Source organism: Macaca nemestrina, chromosome 17 (genome assembly GCF_043159975.1).
Source record: "Macaca nemestrina isolate mMacNem1 chromosome 17, mMacNem.hap1, whole genome shotgun sequence".
In the NCBI taxonomy this organism is placed as follows: Eukaryota; Metazoa; Chordata; class Mammalia; order Primates; family Cercopithecidae; genus Macaca; species Macaca nemestrina.
The window spans coordinates 14,156,177-14,176,984 of NC_092141.1; the positions used below are offsets into that span (position 1 = coordinate 14,156,177).

The 20,808-nt window shown below is 41.1% G+C and overlaps 2 long non-coding RNA genes across 5 annotated transcripts in view; one reads left to right on the top strand and one right to left on the bottom strand.

Annotated features, from left to right (window-relative positions):
- LOC105473534 (uncharacterized) overlaps positions 1-15,844 on the bottom strand; it is a 142,187-nt gene extending 126,343 nt beyond the window's left edge. Inside the window, exon 1 of one of the 4 annotated variants that reach the window (XR_011615245.1) lies at positions 15,654-15,844. This is a non-coding gene — a long non-coding RNA (uncharacterized lncRNA). The remainder of the gene's footprint in view (positions 1-15,653) is intronic. The other 3 variants (XR_011615244.1, XR_011615246.1, XR_982287.2) reach the window with 3 other exon arrangements.
- Positions 15,845-15,851: 7 nt separating this feature from the next.
- Positions 15,852-18,659, top strand: LOC105473533 (uncharacterized). The gene is made up of 3 exons (XR_982286.2): positions 15,852-15,957; positions 17,602-17,723; positions 17,839-18,659. It is a non-coding gene; the product is annotated as an uncharacterized lncRNA (long non-coding RNA).
- Positions 18,660-20,808: the final 2,149 nt, after the last annotated feature.

Here is a 20,808-nt window from a genome sequence, read left to right on the forward strand (position 1 = left end):
AAACTTTCTTAAGGTGGCAGGGGTGGTTGTGGAAGAGTGAAAAGAAACAACAAGAAATAACCCAGGGGACCCTTGGTTATTATTTCTTTGATGCCAACAAAAAATAATACATTTGGTTAGCAAATTAGCATTTACTGGAGAACAACTGCTGGGAAAATAGAAATAATTTGGCAGCATGCTGGTTACAGTTGGCTATTCTTAGGAATTCTGCTGGTTCCCAGAATAATACGAAAGTAATCTGGGACTGTCCGAGACACAGGACTCTCAAGCAGGACCGTGAATGTGTAGTATTCTCTTTTCTAGCATCACAAGTGATGCTCTCACATAAACCCATGAGGGTGGCCCTCAAATGTCCATGTGTGTTTCTTTGCTGGTAATGTGACTCAGAGGGCGTTCTGTGGCTGCGTTTCCACGTCCTATGGGCTCCACCCTTTTAAACTGAATTGATTCACCCATGAGGTTAAAAATCAGTCAAGCCAGTGTTAACACGGTCTTTGAGTCTCTTTCCTGCAAAGACTAATCTAACCAGCTAGACTGCCATTGATCCCCCCTCCCTTTTGCCAATATTGACACTAGAGGGCAAACAGCATCTCAGGAATAGATCTGTCCATTTGCCTGGGCCCAGAGCCCCAGGTCAGCAATGTTAAAGCCTAACACACCAGCAAAGGTTAAAAGATAAGCGCCCGGTGTATTGAGCTGTGTGTGTTGTTTTGGCAAAGTAGAGAGTTTAAGGACATAGAGGGCAGTTCATTTCTCCTGTCAGTGTCACTGCAGAAGATGGATGTTTTTCAGAACAGGAGCCAGAGAGCCAAGAACCTTGGCATAAGGCCAAACCGTCTTGTCCACATCAGTGATTAAGGGAATCAACCCCTAGTACTCACGCTGCTGAGCTGACTTATAAGAGGCTGCAATCAGAAATCCAGAGGTGGCTGGCCTGGGGCCTGGTCTCCATCAAGCACTAAAGTCGGCTGTTCTGAGATTCTTCCAAACAGAAGGCCAGGTGACCAGTGAGGCTGTGGCCCAGCAGAACCTACGTCTTGGGCTTACAATGATGGAGTGAATTGGGGCTCTCTCACTGTTTTCTGTCCTGTAAGTGATCTATTTCACAGCATCCCTATGAGAAATGGGCGTGGACACAGTGCTGCCCTGTAGACTCACACTGGATAAGTCACGGCAAGTGCTTCTTGAGGATGTCATTTATTTCCTTGCATTGTGTTGATTTTGTGCCGAACACTAGCTTTAAACAATATCATAGTTTCTAGATTAGGAGGAGAATGAGTGCAAGGCTTTCAGATGGATATTTAACAGTACTTGAATGTTTTCTATACATTCTCTCTATATAAGATATACATACATATATAAACATACATGTTGTGTATAATGTATAACATGTTATATATGCATAACATGTATGTATATGTACACACATATACACAAAATATATATACACACATACACATACATACACATGCATGTTTTATTATTGCAGTACACATATGATATTTTATATATTTATAGTAGTATATTCCAGAGTTCATTTTATATTAAAATAATTCACAAATGTCATCCTCTTTCCTATTTATTATCAGTACCTCAGGGGCAGGGACCATGAATCCCCCCAGGGCATTCTAGGATGGTTTCTTATCCATTGTAGGTGAGTTCCATCAGTGTTAGTTGAATTGTCATTTCAGTTAGATGGGTCCACACCCACTACTGCTCTGTGCTGTCTCTTTATAAAGCCATTTGCTACCCCCGATTTCCTGCCCATTGTCTGGGTAAGCCTATTTGTCTTTCTTATCCCATCTTTTTCATCCTCTTTTCCTAGAGAAGAGGCCAATTTTGTTCTTTCCCCTCTCATCCCCTCCCCACAAACAGGAAACTTAAAGCTACCTCTTGTTGCAGCATTTACTCCGTAACTCCAGAAAATTACTTAAAGCATCATCAGCTAAATACTGCCCTTTGAGGGTTGAAAGTGATCATCTGGTTTTATGAACAAGGGATGCAGCTTGCTTACTTCTCTCTCTAGCGCTTTAAACATTAGAGATTAACTGATAGCTCATTGTAGTTTTCATACAGGCTTAGCAGACTTGAAATTTTGCAACCAAATGCGCATCTTCTTCACTAAAGTATTCATCACTGTACTTAGTTTCCACTTTTGTCCAATTTGGTTTATATGTCTCATTTTTCATGACTAATAAAGAAGAAATGCCCCCTTCCACTATCTCTGCCTACTCTTCCAGGTATTGCTGCTAGAGGAATAACAGCTAGAGGAAAGCAATGACATGTATCCAGTAAATATTGTCTCTTAGGGTAATTCACCCAAGAGGTCTTCCTCCATGAAATTAATCTCTTGAAAAATACTGACAATTTACACTTTGAGTCTCTAGATCATTTTGCCTACTAGCATTTTGAAATGCTTAACTGATATATGTACAATGCCCTGCACTAGTAGATACTAAATAATTATTTGTTGACTTAATAAATAAAAAATCTATTTTAAGGATCCTTTACCATCCAATCCAAGCCCTTCTGACACCCACCACTTTGTCAATGCTTATTCTTTCTACTAGACTAGACAGCCTCTGTGGGTGTCTTTTTAAAAACACTGTAATTAGATATTTGCTCGTTTATTAATTTGACAACAATTTAATTACTATTCTAGATGGCACTTAGTAGACACACAATAAACAAATAATTTGTTGAATGAATTAATGGAAAAGTAGTGAGGTATCTAAATACCATGTCCTATAAGAGACATTTGACACCACAGCAAGACTTCAACCCAGAAATAGAGGCTCTTAGAAGGCTTGGAGGCTCTGAGAGGTTTTTAGACACCTGTCAAAAAATATTTGAAGGACTGTCATGGATCTTGTCTTTTTAAAGTTTGATTTTTTTTTATCGTGGATTTTTTTATTAGTTTGCTTTTTTAAATACTTCATTGAAATATTATTTAACTTGATTAATAAGCTTTTTGGCATCCCTTTGAATTCTGTCTTTAAGGTAGGTGCCCCAGTAACCTCACTTTAGACCAAGCCCCATATGTGATATTTACAGGCTCAGTAATTTCCCATCTCCACACATTCAAATCATACATCTTTCAAAGCTCACATTAGGGTTTTGAGGGAAGGGTGTGTGAAGACTGTTAGCTGCCACTTGGATCGGGGAACCAGGTATATTCAAATGACTTCTTTATCACAGAGGCTCAACAGGAAATATGCAAAGGGAACAATGATAGATCAGATTGGAACTCAAAGTCATCACTTAATTTTGACCTTGTGGCAAACAATATTGGAACACTGGTGCAGATTCAAGCCTTAAGGAAGACTTGGTTATGGACCGTAATGGTTAATACCGAGTGTCAACTTGATTGGATTAAAGGATACAAAGTATTGTTCCTGGGTGTGTCTGTGAGGGTGTCGCCAAAGGAGATTAACATTGAGTCAGTGTGCTGGGAAAGTCAGACCCATCCTTAATCTGGGTGGGCACCATCTAATCAGCTGCCAGCGCGGCTAGAATATAAAGCAGGCCAAAAAATGTGAAAAGACTAGACTTGCCTAGCCTCCCAGCCTACATCTTTCTCCTGTGCTGGATGCTGCCTGCCCTCAAACAACAACAGACTCCAAGTTCTGTAGTTTTGGGATTTGGACTGGCTTTCCTTGCTCCTCAGCTTGTAGACAGCCTATTGTAGGACCTTGTGATTGTGTGAGTTAATACTTGATAAACTCCTCCATCTCTCGGAAAACTTAGCCACAGACACAGACAGAGGGAGTATGCTATGTGAAGAGACAGGGAGAAGATGGCCATCTGCAAGCCAAGGAGAGGGTCCTGGAACAGATCCTTCCTTCACAGCCCTCAGGAGGGCTGCCAACACCTTGATCTCAAACATCTAGCCTTCAGAACTGAGAACATAAATTTCTGTTTTATAAGCCACCCTGTCTGTGGAATTTTGTTAAGTTATAGCAGCCCTAGAAAACTAATAGGGACTTTTACTCTGCTGTAATACCAAAGTTATATCTTACCACAGTCATTCTGAAATGAGGCTAAGGTAAGCCGGATACAAAGATCCTTGAGAGGAAGAGACTAGCAAGCAAGATGGCAGCCTCTGAGGGGAATTATCCATTCAGCCTACACAACTATTGGTGATAGGATTGCTGGAGATAAAAGATAGGACAGTGCCAAGATCGATAGAAATTTATATATATGGAAACAGGGAAGGAGAGAGACCACCACATCATGCATTTGACCTAACTTCTTTGGCCCTACGCCCCAGGAAATGTGAGCCATCCATGGCCCAAGATTTAATCAATTCTGTATACCTTCCCCTCCAGAGAAACAAAAAGATGGTGGAGGAAGAAAAATAGACTTCTTCCTCCCTAATGCTCAGTTCAAATGTTACTTCTGAAAAAAAGCTTTAAGTGTTACACTCATCTTCATTCTCAAAGCTGGAAGTAAATTCATTAATTTCTAGACTCCCACATCATTTACCAATTTCTTTTTTCCTATGGAACTTAGCACTCTTTTATAACTACCATTTATTGAGCCAGGCAACAGGAGTTTACAGATAGTGTGCCACTGAATCTTAGAAACAACCCTATGGGGCCAGGTGTGGTGGCTCACGTCTGTAATCCCAGCACTTTGGGAGGCCGAGGTAGGTGGATCACGAGGTCAGGAGTTCAAGACCAACCTGGCCAACGTGGTGAAACCCTGTCTCTACTAAAAATACAAAAGTTAGCCTAGCATGGTGGCGCACACCTGTAATCCCAGCTACTCGGGAGGCTGAGACAGGAGAATTGCTTGAACCCGGGAGGCAGAAGGTTGCAGTGAGCCAAGGTTGTACCACTGCACTCCAGCCTGGGTGACAGAGCAAGACTCCATCTCCAAACAAACAAACAAACAAACAAAACCCAACCCTATGGGTTAGGTATTCCCCACACCATTTTAATATGTCTTAAAATAATTTATTTCAACAAACATGTACAGAGAACCTACTATGTTTCATCAAATCTGTATACCTGAGGGCCATAAAAATGCCCTCAAGAAGAGTCAAGGACATTTATGGAGAATGCAGTAGAGACCATTTTTTCATTGAAAGTGGTTAGGTTTTCTTACTGTGAAAAAAAATTGTAGTAAGATAATTGACTCTGTAATCAGTGACCAGAGCATGAAGCCCTTTCCACACATTTTCTGTTCCGTGAGGAGATAGGCCAGAGGCTGTGGGCCTCTTGGAAGGAAAGCTTTGCTGAGCTGATGCAGGTTTTCGAGTGGCTGCACATGGGAACTCATTCATTTCTTCCATTTATAAAAATGCTTATAATATTGATGTACTGCTAGTCTGACTGATGACTTAGGGAAATCAACAAAAGGAAGCTCTCTTCACTCCTCCCACGCTAAGCCCTCCAACCTGCACACAGACACTAAGCAGCCACCATATTTTCTCCTTCAAAAGCATTTTTTCCCTTTTTTTAATTGAAAGTTTTGCTTGGAATCTAAAATTTAAATCTATGCTTCCACCTAGAAGAGCTCATCTGGACTGTCAAATTTATCCATTCAATGCTAAACTTCCCACAACAGAAGCATCACGGCACATTGAGAAAATAGCAAGGGAAATAACACTGAAAAACCTTTCTTTGTTCTGGTCACTTCCAGAATAGACCAAGAGCAGCCAGTGTTGTTTAGAAGCACCTATTGGCTGGATTGAGAAGCTATTAATTTAATCCAGGTGTTACATTGGCTAGAAGTTCTTTCTTTAAAATATCCCCATATCCCTGATGATCAATAATGGCCAGAATTTTCAGTTAGTTTTAAGTTCCTCAGTCTTTAGAGTTAGGATTTAAAAAATCTTTCAGCAAGAAAGTCAGTTTTAAGATATGTATCAGTCATGGAAGTAAAACTAAATGGGTTTCTCCATCTCCTCTCTGGGCCCGTTGCCAGAATTAGCCATTTTATTAAAGGACTCTTTTCACAATGCTGCTGGTTGACTTTTTCTTTTTTCAGGGATACAAGTGTCATGTTATAGAAGGGTGGAGGCCAAGATCCTGGATTCAGACTACCCATGTTCAAATCCTGGCTTTGCCTCTGAGTAGCTGTGTGGCTTCAAGCATGTCGCTTAACTTCTCCAGGCCTCAGCCTTTCTTCTCTAAACAAAAGTACTTATTATGTCTACTCTCTCACTCTCTTTCTGATTTTCAGTGTGTGTGCACGAGTGTTTGTTACCTTCTGCATGCATAAGTTACCTGGAAAAAAACCTAGAACCCAAGGAGAAATGAAAAACTTGAAAACATAAAATATAGGTTTTGGTAATAGCTCTTTCCTTCAGCAACCATGACCTTGTGCCCATCTTTCTGTGCCTTGGTTTACCCTTTTGGAAAATGGAGAATGGTTGCTAAGTCAGGAGAGCTCTTCCTTATAGTCTCTTCTTCTTCAGAAATATCATAACAAGTTCCTATCTGTAAGTGGAGTACAAATAAAATTTTAGGGATTGTCGCTGGGCCTAAATATTAAATACAAGAATAATCTTAGAGTCAGGAAAAAAAATTAATTCCATGTTTGAAAGACTTTTCTAAAACTCAAATTTGTATTCATTTAGTAATAAACCAAGTTTCCAATATATGTATATTTATCAAAAACTATTTTAATTACCAATTTATCACGATGTATCAAATTAAAATTGCATATTATATTACAAGTGAAAGACAAAAAAGCTATTAAAATAAGGCTTTGTCAGCCTGTACAGGACTATAAGGATAAAGGCATAATTTCTTGACATTTTTTATGTATACAAAGTAGTTCAGAGACCTTACCATCATTTTGGACCTCTCAAGGTTAGGGAACCCCAAGTTGAGAGCCATTTGCTTATAAAACCCTGAGTCAGTGCTGAGAAAGCAATAATGGCCTGCCCACAATTGTGTAAGTAATAATGATATTACTAATCATTTACAAGAGCCCACTAGGGACTTCGGAAATAACCTCAAAGCAATTAACTAATGACCTACCTTTGATTATATCTCCGGCTTTGAAAGCAAAAGGTTAGAGTTCATATGCCAAACTGATGTGGAGGGAGTGACAGAGCACGGTGGCCAGTTCTCTTCCTGAATACATCACATAACTCCTACCTGCTTAATCTCCCTTCCGAGTGCACTTCCAGAAGATGGTAATCTTTATAGCCTTTTAACATTTTTATAACATCTTTTTTCATTCTAATTAAAACTATTGCTCGGTGCAGAAAACTTGGAAACTACAGAAAGACACGAGGCTAAAAAATGTTACCCATAATCCCATCATGCTCCCCAAAATTACTTTTAACTTTTTTGTGTTTGCCTGTCTAATATTTTCTCATAGAAATCTATATTTTACTAAAAAAGCAGCAAAATATTAACATGATTGTTTCACCTGCATTTTAATCACAACACATGTTGAGCATGTTTTCATAACAATAGCTATTTTATGTGGTTGTACAATCTTCTATTTAACTAATTCCCCTTCTGTTGGACATTTAGGCAGTTCTAAGTGTTTCACTCTGTAAATAATACAGAGATTCCGTTATTTCATTTGCTTATTGACACCCCTTAGTACATCTCTTTTCACAGAAAAAACAGTTCCTTCCTACTAACATATTTACATTGATAGAATAAAATTTTACACAAGGAATCAATATCAATGACAAACACCTGGTTTGATTTTTTAGATATTTCCCCCTAGAACTATTATTTCAATTTTCATTCTCTTTGGAAAGATATTTGAAAGTACCATTCACAACTCAAAAGTTACTGATTTTAATAATATTTACATAGTATTGTGTGTAATAATATATACATCTGATCATATTTTCACTTGCATTTCTTTGATTTTTAATCAGGTTGAATATTTTTCACATGGCAATTGGTGATTTTATATCTATCTCTTATTGAATCGCAATATATGCCCTTTGAATATTTTTCTACCAAGATATTGACGTTTTTCTGTTTGATTTTTTTGATTGTTTTCTTTATTGGCATATTATTGTATTGTCACATTATTGTAGCTATCTCTACAAGTTGGCAGATACAAAGCTAGCTCATCTTTTATAAAGATTGTCTTAAAAAGTGTTTTATGTACATATACAAAATGGACACTTTTACATGAATTGAATCATATCATACATGATGTGATTTATAATACTGTCTATTTTTTCTTCTCTCCACTTGTCAGGTTCACCCACATCTTCACTGACACACCCACAATAACCCATGTTAATGATCTAGTATTTATTTTTCTTATTTTTCTCAATGTTCACAATTATATTTCAAAATATACCGATAAAAGATATACATGAACAGGGTTTTGTCATTTATGATTTCATATAAATGATAGTATATGAAACATTTTCTGCATCTTCTTTTACTCTCTCAAGGATACCTCATAAAAATCCTGCCAAGGTAATTGGTATAATTCTAATTCATTCTTTTTAATAGCCACATAAGGTTCCCTGGGGTGAATGGACCACAATCTATTCAGCCATTCCCCTATTACTGGCATTCACTTTGTTTCTAAATTTTTGCAACTACAAATGGAGGCTGCAATAAACATGTTTGAGGAGATGTGCTTACTTATGAGTGTTTTTATTTTGATAGGATCGATTCACAGGAAGAGTACTGCTGAGTCAAAGAGTATGTTCAATTTATTTTTATTTTAATGGATGCTGCCAGATTGCTTCCTAAAACGGCTATAACAATTCATAGTTCCACTGGCAATGTATAAGGAATTTCCTATATCTGCATTAGCAATATGTATTATAGCTCTTTTCAATTTTTATAAGTCTAAAGAGTGGAAACATATGGTCAACCGTTCATGAGCTCAAATGACATACGATTTTATTGAACATTTGAATTTCTTCTCTGAATCCATTTATTTCTTGGTACTTTTTAAAATTTTTCCATGTCAACTTGTATATTTTCTGCATACTATAGAGTTTAATACTTTGTCAGCTGTATTGCAAGTAACTTTGTTCCAGAGTTCACCCATGTATATATATATACTTTCCTTATGGAAGTGTTTTTTAAGTTCTCTGTGGCAAAGGCCCAGTACTGGACAATATTTCCAATCTATAGCAAATCATTGTTTTGTAAAATACAAAATCACACACTTGGATGTCATAGCAATATCAAATATCTATAAAAGTCCATAAATGCTTATTCTCAGTTTCTGTACTTGCCTAGGAATGGGTTGGTAGCACATGGCAGACTGGACAGCTCTACAAATTTACAAACAGGTCTAAGTGACACTAGTTTGGATCCTTTTTTTAAAATCAAAACTTTCACTTTTACATAGTCAAACATATTTCCTTCTATAGTTTCTAGACTTTGTCTCTTCAAAAAATCATTTAAGATCTGTTTCTAGGAATTATATTGCTAAGATGGTTCTATGTAAGTCTCAAATACATGTAGATTGTTTTTCTAATTGTATCCTATCTTTTCACCTTTTTTTTGTCTGGATTTTTTACCCACATGGGATGAAGTCCAGTGCTATTTTCTTTCAGAAGTGCTGCCGTGCTACCTTGGTCGTTGCGGAAGATATTGTGATCTGGCTCATTCAGCTGCCACTCCCTTCTAGTTTGCCTTCTTATACAGTCTGAGGCTAAAGGCAAACATCCAGCATTCTTAGATCCAGTTGTACTATTGTTACATATGAGATGAGGATGCCAGAAAACAGGCACACCCAAGTCTTACAGCAAGTCTTACAGCAGAGAGGTCAATATGATAAGTAGTTGTACAAAAAAATGTTTATTCTCTTAGAAAGCACAGTGAAATTGTCTGGGCACGGTGGCTCACACCTGTAATCCCGGCACTTTGGGAGGCCAAGGCAGGTGGATCACCTGAGGTTAGGAGTTCAAGACCAGCCTGACCAACATGGTAAAACCTTATCTCTACAAAAATACAAAAAAATTTGCCAGGCATGATGGCGGGTGCCTGTAATCCCAGCTATTCGGGAGGCTTAGGCAGGAGAATCACTTGAATCCAGGAGGCAGAGGTTGCAGTGAGCCAAGATCATGCCATTGCACTCCAGTCTGGGTGACAGAGCGAGACTCCGAAAAAGAAGAAAGAAAAGAAAGAAAAGAAAGAAAAAGAAAGAAAAAGAAAGAAAGAAAGAAAGGAAGGAAGGAAGGAAGGAAGGAAGGAAGGAAGGAAGGAAGGAAGGAAGGAAGGAAGGAAGGAAGGAAGGAAGGAAGGAAGGAGAGAAAGAAGAGAAAGAAAGAAAGAAAGAAAGAAAGAAAGAAAGAAAGAAAGAAAGAAAGAAAGAAAGAAAGAAAGAGAAAAGAAAAGAAAGAAAGAAAGAAAGAAAGAAAGAAAGAAAGGAAAAGAAAAGAAAGAAAGAAAGAAAGGAAAAGAAAAGAAAGAAAGAAAGAAAGAAAGAAAGAAAGAAAGAAAGAAAGAAAGAAAGAAAGAAAGAAAGAAAGAAAGAAAGAAAGAAAGATTTTGAACCAGGGACGGTGGCTCACGCCTGTAATCTTAGCACTTTGGGAGGCCGAAGTGGGTGGATCACGAGATCAGGAGTTCGAGACCAGCCTGGCCAACATGGTGAAACCCCATCTCTACTAAAAATACAAAAATTACCTGGGCATGGTGGTGGGTGCCTGTAATCCCAGCTACTCAGGAGGCTGAGGCAGGAGAATCATTTGAACCTGGGAGGCAGAGGTTGCAGTGAGCCAAGATTGCGCCACTGTACTCCAGCCGGGGTGACAGGGCAAGACTCTGTCTCAAAAAAGAAAAAAAAAAAAAAGAAAAGAAAGAAATATTTTGTTCTGTTGGGGTGGCTGTGAGGGGATTTCTCAAGTTCTCGTATCATAAATCCCAAGCAATAAGAGTAGCAGCAATGCTACTTCCGTTTGAAATGTCTCATGTATGGTGAACCCTCTACTTGGCTGCATAACGTCCAAGCATGGTTCTTTCATCTAGAAAGCTACCTAACCCACCTAGTAGATCCCCTTCATTTGAATTAGCTAGAGTAAATTCTGTTGTCTGCAACAAAAAGCCTTGATCAAATCATATATGATCTCATATACTGAGACACTCTACTATAGTCATTCTTTTGTTTCTGTGATGCATTTTGAATGGATTCCATATCATTAAGTTCATACCAATCATACTTTGCTCTTACCACGTCCTGAGATGTTTATCTTATTTCTCTTCTTAGGAATGTATGCTTTCATTTGGACTTTAAGATAATTATATCACCTTAAGTAAACAAACAGAAAGAGAAACAGAAACAAGAAACACAAACCCCAGCTGAGTAAAAGTAAGAAACTTCCCTAAATCCAAGCTACAATATATGAAGGCAAAGACTGAAGGAAGAAATGGAAAGTGACTCAAAAGCTGAGGATAGTCAAACCAAGGCACTCACGGAGTAGCATATTCATCACCAACTTGAGGACCTTGGAAAACTAACAAATTAATGGCACTAGGTCCAGCCAAAGATTGTGGGGCAGTGCTATATAAAAGCATATAAAAGAAAGAAACTCCTAAATGTCCACCCCCCCCCCCCCACATCCCAACAGAGTTAGGCAACCACCCTTCTTCTTCCTCTGTAAGAATGGGAGGTATATTCTCTGACGAAAATGTCCTACAGAACCTTCTATGTCACCAGACATAGAAGCGGATAGAGATGAGGTCTAGGGCAGGAGTCAGCAATCTTTTCCTGTGACGATCCAGAGAGCAAATATTTTAGGTCTTATGAGCGATCTGGTCTCTGCTGTAACTACTCAGTTCTGAAATTGTATCACCAAAGCAGCCATAGACAACACTTAAACAAATGGGTGTTGTTGTGTATCAAAAAACCTTTATAAAAAAGATGGTGGGCTGGATTTGGCCACTTGTTCATAATTTATAGACACCTGCTTTAGGGCGGTACCAGGAGTTTTAAGAAAAAAGTCTACATGCTGAACAGGGAAACTCTCAGCCGTCTTTCTCTGATCACTTCCTCTGTTAGGTTTATTGACCACAACCCACTTTCTACTAGCCTTCATCCTCCCCTTTCCCTTGCCAAAAAACTAAATTAGTAAATAGGAATATTATTCTCTCAGTCCCTTTTCCAATGGTTCCTCTAATTTTTCTAAACTCTTACTGAAAATTGATCTATTCAAACTTCCTACTTCTTGAGTACAATTTGGTGAATTATGTTTTGTTAAGAAATAATCCCTTTTTCTAGGATTTTAGATGTATTGCCATAGGAGTTGGATGTAGGGTTTTTACGAACATTTTAATTTTTTCTGTATCTGTGAAAATATCTCCTTTCTTATTTTCAATTTTATATATTTTTACTCTCATTCTTTCTTTTTAAGTAGTCAAACTCACAAGAAGTTGACTTATATTATTGATCTTTTCAAGGATCCAGCATTTGAATTTGTTTATTCTTCCTATGATTTGTTTCCATTTCAATAAATACTTGTTAAACAAATAAATGGCAGTCATCAGCAAATAGCTTGTTGTTACAGATCACCTGAGAGAAAATGTGTTGAGTGAAAAAGAAGGAGCCCTCTTAAGAACACCAGTATCTGAGGGCTGGGCAGAAAGAAAACAGTAACAACGAAAAAAGGAAATTGAGAAGAAACAATCTGATCTGATTAAGTTGGAGAAAAACCAAAAAAGCACAGTGTCACAGACACCAAGATAAAAGTGTTTCAATAAGGAGAACCTTGTCAACGGTGTCAAATGCTGCCCAGAGGAGATTTCTTGCCTAAGGACTTAGAAGTGTTCCTTAACATGAGCTATAAGTAGGATGACCCTTACAAGGGCAGTTTTATGGAGTGAGAGGAGTAAAAGTCAGATTTCAATGAGTAGAAGTACAAGAAAACAGTGAGAAAGTAAAGATAACAATTGCAGATAACTCTCAAAACAGATCTTTGGGGACAGTAAGACATGCAATAGAGAGAAACTTTTATGAAGATTTGAAAATCTCAAGCATGTTTAAATATGGACAGACAAAAGCCAGTCAAGGGTTGGGTGGAAGATACAGAGGATTAAATGTCATGCAGAGCACAGATGCAGGTATTAGACACACATCTGAGAAGGATGCCCCCTCCCTTACGACAACAAGGCAGGAGGATAAGATATCTGTGGGCCAGCGTGGGTGAGCATGTTTTTATAGACATAGCTGGAAGTATAAAAAAACTATAGGATTTGAAATCACTACAGTAAGTTTTGGAAGAAAAAGATAACTTAGGAATGGAGAAGAATGACCCGTCAGCACTGAGAGCCTTGTTAAGCTTGAAGACCTCACAGTTATGAAAACACCAAGCCTAGGAGTGAGGGTAAACAGAGGCTGGATCCAGGCTTGCCTGTTGGCGTGACAGTCCCGGGTGATAACTAGTGATACTTGGGAGATTCTCACAGCTCCTCTGGCTCTGCCCACTCTGCACCAAAGCAGCCACAACTCAAAAGCTTTCTCTTCTACCTTTTCTACAGAAGGAAAAGAAATAAGCCTCTACTGCAATTATTGGAATAAATTCCCTTTCTGTCTCTCAGAGCCAACTTTTAAATTGTGGGCTTGAAGAGTGAAGAATACTAAGACCTCCTTCCTTGTACTGAGATGGGATTGTTGCCTTGACCCCCTTCATGGGCAGAAACTGGAGTGGCTCCTTTCGCTCAGTCGGCCTCTGGCCACTCCCCGCAAGAGGGAGCAGGCAAGCAAGCAAGTCCAGGAACTGGAGGGAATGAAGGCTGGAACCAGCCAGTCGCTCCTCTCTGGTGGGAGCAGGCTCTGTGCTGCCCTGCAGTGTCCAAGTCCCTGTCCTCCCGGCAACTGGGTTCTTGTCCAGTGTCCAGAAAAAATCAGGTCACGCAAATGGAGTGAAGGGTAGTGTATGTGGAGGATTTTATTGGGTGATGACTGTCATCAGGATGGGAGTTGGAAAGGGGATGGTGCAGAAGAAGATGATCTTTCCCTAAGCCGCACCTCTGAAGTTAGCCATATCTATCTATAGTCTCAACACTCAGCCACTTCTATCCTTGACATTCAGCAGCTTGGATCCCCGACGCCCAGCCACTTGCATCCCCAGCCGCTTGCACTGACTACTTGCATCAGCCACTGTGTTGCTCTGCCAGCTGAAGTCTTTTTATGGGCACAGGATAGGGGCATGGCAGGCCAGAAAAGCAACATTTGGGCAAAGAAATGGGGTCAGTTGTTTGCACTTAGGGTCGTGGTTCTAGGCTTAAGGATGGGGTCCAATGGGGAGCCTGGAGCCCAGCCATTCTATATCATCCCCCTCTGAAGAGGCACATCTAATTGCCGTTAGAATATGGACAACGACCGGTCTTAGCTACTTCCTGCTGAAAGGGGACATTGTTTGGGGAAAATGGCAATCAGATTCCTTCCAGAGATTTACCTAAGGATCCCTGGCAAAAGGGAGCCATGGTCCGAGGCTCTGGCTGCCTGCCTTTTGGAGCCTTGATGGCCTCCAGGCGAGAGAAAAAACAAGCTTTACGAGGTTAAGTATGCATGGGTCAAACACGTGTACTATGCAAGGAAAGAATTTAGTGCCAAAGATTACAGAAATAAGAAGTGAAATATACTAACGACATTGTACCCCAAGCTGTCTCACCCTGGTGAAAAAAATTAAGTCTTGTATGGGAGCGGTTAAACTTTGAGAGAGAGAACTGTTCTTGCCACATCTGTAGTGGTTAACAGGTGAACGTTAGGAATTCTGGGGTTCATGGGCTTGCACTGTGGTCACTAAAGCTTCTGCCTCTTTCTTAGATCTAAAAGACCAAGGTGGCCACTTTCAGGAGATCCTCTAAAGTACCATCTAGACCCAGCATCTGTTTCTGAGTATAAACTGGAGATGATAAAGTTTGTTGGTCGCCCATTCCGAAAGGCAGGGAATTTGGGGTATTCCTCATTCCCTTCGTTCTTTCAGCAAAAACTTGGGGTGTGAGGGAGAAAGAAAGAGGGTGTTCCCCTCTTTTCTTTTCTATCTTTATCTCCGAGTCCCAGTGACCTTGGCAGGTGCCACCCATGTGTGCCAAAGCGGCTTGCACCCACGAAGCAGGGGGGCCTAGGGGGTGGGAGTACCCACTCTTATCCACATATGCCCTATCTCCCCTGCTGTCAGCAACCTTTGAGTTCCCTGAGCCTCACCTATGCCATGGAGCATGGCCTCCGTCCATGAAGCAGGGTTTTCCTTGGCAGGAATTGATCCCGCCCATTTACATTGCGCCTGTTACCTGGCTTTGGATCCCTCAGATCTCATTTTCCTTTCCAGGACCTCAACCTGAAGCTTGGAATCAAGTTTGAGATTAAAAAACGGTATTTGGAGGGCCGCAGAGATTCACTTAGATTAAGTCCCACGGGCGTTGGCAAATGTACAGCTACCAACCACCAAGGGTTGCGCCTCTGTCGTTTTCCTATCGTAAGCAGAGCGCTGAGGTGGCAAGAGAACCCTCTGCCTTAGAAAAACAGAAAAACAACTTAAAGGGCAGAAGGGCCGTGGGATGCGGCTGAAGAAAGAGCCTCTGCTCTGTGGAAATGGGTTCCTTTCATCCCTTCCCCACTTCAGATCAGCTAGACCTCCATAAAGGGAAACAGAGCCAATATTCCTTTTACCCGGTGGAAAGAGAGAGGTGGCAGGGTCTTGAAAAAAAAAAAAAAAAAGGCAGATCCGACAGGTCCGCATGTTAACTAACCGTCTGCCGCATCCCGGACGGGCCTCCAGATGAGATGGGATTGTTCCCTCGGCCTCCTTGGTGGGCGGAAACTGGGGTGGCTCCTTTCAGTCAGGCCGCCGCTAGCCACGCCCCCACGAGAGGAAGCGCGAGAGCCAGAGACTGCGGGAACTGGAGGTAACAAACGCTGAATCTGGCCAGTCGCTCCTCGCTGGCGGGAGCAGGCGCTGTGTGGCCCGCAGCAGCGTTCGAGCCTCTGCCCTCTTGGCACCTGGGTTCTTGTCCGGCGTCTAAGAAAACTTAGGTCCCATGAACGTATTGAAGGGTAGGGTGGTGTATGTGGAGGATTTTATTGGATAATGGCTCTCAGTGGGATGGGAGTGGGAAAGGCTATGGTGTGGAAAGAAGATGATCCTTCCCCGGAGCCACACCATCTGAAGTTAGCCGCTTCTATCCTGAGTCCCCAACATTCGACCACTGGTATCCCCAATGTTCAGCAGCTTGTATCCCTAATGCTCAGCCGCTCGCATCCCCAATCATTTGCATCATCCGTTTGTGTTGCTCTGCCTGCTGAAGTCTCTTTTATGGGCACAGGATAGGGGCGTGGCAGGCCAAAAAGCAACATGTGGGTGGAAAAACAGGATCAGGTGTTTTCACTTAGGGCCGCCATTCCAGGTTTAAGGGTGGGGCTTCGCCAGGAGCCCAGCCATTCTGTATCACTACTTTGGAGTGGCAACACTGGGATAGGCAGCCTCTGATAAAACTATCCCTGACCTGAAAAAGCTAGAGATAAGAAGGACATGAAGTGAGATGGGTCTTTTGCCACATGAGCCAGGTCTTATTTTTCTTTCTCGCTATAGAAACTGTTCATCTCGGCTTTATTTTCTGTGAGTTATTATTCAATTTTATGAAAGAAATACAAATATGTATGTATGTTTATATGTGTGTGCATGTTTACATATATATATGTATTCTGTGCAAAGATCCTGTAGTCAAATAGTTACATGCATAGGAAAAAGACTCAATGGATATATGAAATATGATAGTAGAAAGTGAAAACTTTTCTTCTTCATACTTGAGCCGTGAACATGTACTCATTTGTAATGAGAAGAAAATCAAGAAAATGTATTTTTAAAGTCAACACATTTGAACAAATATTTTTCTAGTGGCCACGTTCAAAAATAAAACCATATTCTGGTCTCATTCCTTTGCATTCAGGAAGCACTTTTCAAATATATCTTCCATGTTCCTGATTTGATTTTCATAGAATAATTCTGCTTTGAATGAATTTTTAAATTCATTAGAGCTTGTTTACTTACCTGCAATTCTTTCCTCATCTAATTTCTTTATAATTTCTGCTTTATCTCAATCCGTTCTCTTCTCAGCTCAAATTTCTTATCATTCATCTTTCCTGTCATTTATCCATGTTTCCTTGAGCCCTGAGAGTGCAAGGCACATGCTGGTGAATAGTTTCTTCTGTTTATTGCGATAGTATTTTAAAAACAGTATTTCCTTCTATTTTTTTCTTTATGCTATAGCATTACTTCATAGGCTCCCTACTGGTTTGCATTTAATTTCCTCATCTTTAAATGATAGGGGATACATCAAGAACTATTTATTCCAAGATAAGGCATTCTGCACACTGTCTGCTTGCAAGCTGTTAAACGCAGGGTCTGGGATCTGAGCCTCCAATTTTGAACCAGTTCAATGATTCCCAGCATTCTGGGAAGAGTGGACCAGACCAGAGGAAGTTCCCATCGGCTGGGAGGTGTTTTGGTTTTCAGTGAAGCCTGTACGCTGGGGGCCAGACAGTATAGCTTGACTTCCTTTTAATTTCTTTGGAAAGAAGTCCTAACCCGATGATGAGAAGACCCTCCATTGCCACCAGGCTCAAGAGCTTCTGGTAACAACCCTTGACCCACTAACCTCCAGCTAAAATTTCTTCTGACCTCCTCTGGTTATTTTCCAGCGCCTCCCCCTGCAACTTCAGAGAAGAAACTGACTCTAAACAGAGGTTGATCCCCAGTCACTGCTCTGGTGGAACTGAAAGGTCTCCATGTGGAAGCCCCTGACCACCACCACCCAGTTCAGGTGAGGAGCCTGAGACCTTCCCCCCCTTTTTTTTTTCCTCTTTCTGAATCCTATTCCTTTTTTCCTTTTTCTGAGTTCTTTATTTTTATTTTTTTTTTTTTTTTTCCTTTTTCAGCCACTGCTGAGCCCTTAGTATGGTGTTGATGCCTGTGCCCTGGACCTCCCACACAGCTGCTCGTAGATCTTTCCTTCCTCTTGTTCTGAGGTGTCACCCTTGCATCCCTCCTACTCAGTAGCTGCTACAATCCTCATCACAGTTGTCCTGGAGCTCAGTCTGCAGAGACACTTCTAAGAGAGGTGTTTTGCCCACCTTACATCCTGTCTCCAACTCCACTCCTTGCCTCCAGCTGAGGGGTGCTCATGGAGTTTAAAATCCCTGATTTCTGTCATGTATCAAGCCCTGTTGACCTTTTTTTTTCACATAAACCCATCAATATTTTATCTAGAAGAAACCACTGTACATTTCTAATATGTCATTCATATTCTCCTAGCTGTAATAAGAATGCAGATATGGTGCCTAAGTTTGAGGCAGAAGAATAGGATCTGGAGGCAGGGAATCTAAGACCAATTTCCTAGAACTAAATTGACTGACTCCCTAGAACTAAATTGAAAGGAAAATCCCAAATTTTCACACTTAAGTAACAAAAGGACCAGATGCCACTCACTTTGCAACCCCGCCACCCCTTCTGCAGGGCAGATGGAAATATTAAAGTACCTCTGATTGGTTGCTTTCCACAACCAATCAGATGTTTGCATAGGAGTGTAACTTTGTAACTTCATGTTAGCCTCTGATGGTTGCTTTCTGCAGCCAATCAGACTGATTGAGGGCTACCACTTCATTTGCATGGGGCGGACACCAGTGGCCAATGGGAAACCTCTAGGGGGCATTTCAACCCCAGAAGATTCTGTAACTGGGGCTCTTGAGCCACTGCTTGGGCCTGCTCCCACCTTGTAGAATGTACTTTCATTTTCAATAAATCTCTGCTTTTGTTGCTTATTCCTTCCTTGTTTTGCTGTGCATTTTGTCCAATTCTTTGTTGAAAAGGCAAAGAAACAACAAGTTGCAGTCAAGACCCTTTACCGGTAACATATTTTGGAGAGCCAACCAGGAAATAAGCCCAAAGTTTGGAATTTATTTTTCTCCTTTCCCCTTTTCTTCTCTGCTGCATACAGGGCAATCTTTCTTTTTCTCTCCCTCTTTTCCTTTCCAACTCAGGATGCTTGATGGACAGCACCTAAGCACAGAGGCAACTGCGAGTTGCTGGCCAGGGCCACTCTCTGTTGAAACAGAAAAGTTTCCATGTGGAGGTCCCCGACCACCACCCAATTCAGGTGGGGGACCTGAGTTCTTTCCCTTTTTTTTTTTTTTTTCCCTTTTTCTGAAGTCTATTCCTTTTTCCCTTTTTCTGAGTTCATTGTTTTTTCCTTTTTCAGTGTTTCAACAGCTATTTCCTAGTAGCTCCCTGGTAAGTGAGGGCAACTGGCCGGGGCCGCTATCCGGTGCTGTCTGAAGGCCAAGGAGTGAACAAGGATGACTTCCCTGCCCAAAAAATGAACAGACTATTTTCTACCCTTTCTGGTTATAGTCCCTGGTCCTTATGTGTGATGCAGCTGGCAGTGGCAGCTTGTCCAGGGCGAACTCACACATGTTTCAGGCAACCTGAACCTTCTTTTCTTATCCTAAATTCTTCCCTTCCTCTACTTGACTGGCAAAGGACAGAAAACCCACCTACCTATGCAAAAAAGATCGTACAACTAGTTGTTTAAAGCGAGAGATGTTTAGGACAAGTCAGAAGGTCCAGGCATGTTGTAGGTGGTGCATGTGAGTCATGGGTTGGGGACAGTCATGAGAAAAGGCATTTATGCAGGAACTGATGAATGAGTTTATTGCTTCAATTTAGAGTTAAAGGGTTGCTTTAAGTGGGATAGAAAAGCCTTGAGGAAAGTTCATAGTACGTCATCAGTGGTGAAGGAAAACAATCCAAAGTGGTGCCAGCACCCATCGAAGGTCAGAGACATCTGATGGACTAAGTCAGGGTTAGGGCACCCTTGAGGACCCCAGTCAGGGCCCAGAATTTTTCCAGGGGGGATGACCCAGGTAAAATTTGGGTCACTTGATAAACCCTCCACTTTTCAAAGTCCTCTTCTCTTTTCCAGGCCACTATGGACAACTCTGAATCTATTCCACCTGATTCCTCGCTTGATGCGTCCTCCGCCACTGGAAGCAATTTGACCCTGCCAATCTAAAGAGAAAAAGTATATATATTTTTTCTGCAATACTATCTGGCCCCATTATGAACTGCCCAGCCAAGAACAATGGGCAGTCAACGGTAGCCTTCATTATGACACCATCCTGCAATTAGACCTATTTTGCAAGAGGCAGGGCAAATGGTCAGAAATCCCATATATACAGGCTTTCATGACCCTATACAAAAACCTAACAATCTGCAAAACTCCCAGAACCCACCCCCTAAAGGAAGGTTCTAAGGCAAAGCTAGATATTACAGATGACCCCATTTTACAAGGACCACCTGTCTCTCAGGGTGAACAACAACTGCCCCCATGTAGCCCCTTGCCAAGTGCTGCTGAGGCTAAACCCAGGAGCAAACACTGGGGACCCTACTAAGTTCCCCTCACACTTGGAGGGTAACATCTTATTCAACTCTCCCTCTATCTCTGCTACCCCTTGGGAAGTAGCAGGAACCAAGGGGCCCGTCCTGGTGCAGGCCCCCTTCTCTATAACTGATATACAACAATGTAAGGGAAAGCTATTCTGAGAATCCTAGGAAATGTCCAGATGGGTTCCAGACTTTGAACTGAGCCTTTGAACTCTCATGGAGAGATGTTCAATTCATTTTAGAACCTGTTGCATTCCCTCAGAAAAGGAACAAATCTTTGAGGCCACTCCCCCGCCTCCACCCAAGAAGTGGATGAATTATTCACTCTAAACCCTCAGGACAATCACTGGAGCCCAGATACAGTTCCCACTACTGATGCTAATTGGGACTATAGCACCCCCATGGGAATGAATGACCAGGCTAAATTTCTTGAGGCTCTCCTTGGAGGAATGAGAAAGGGAATAATT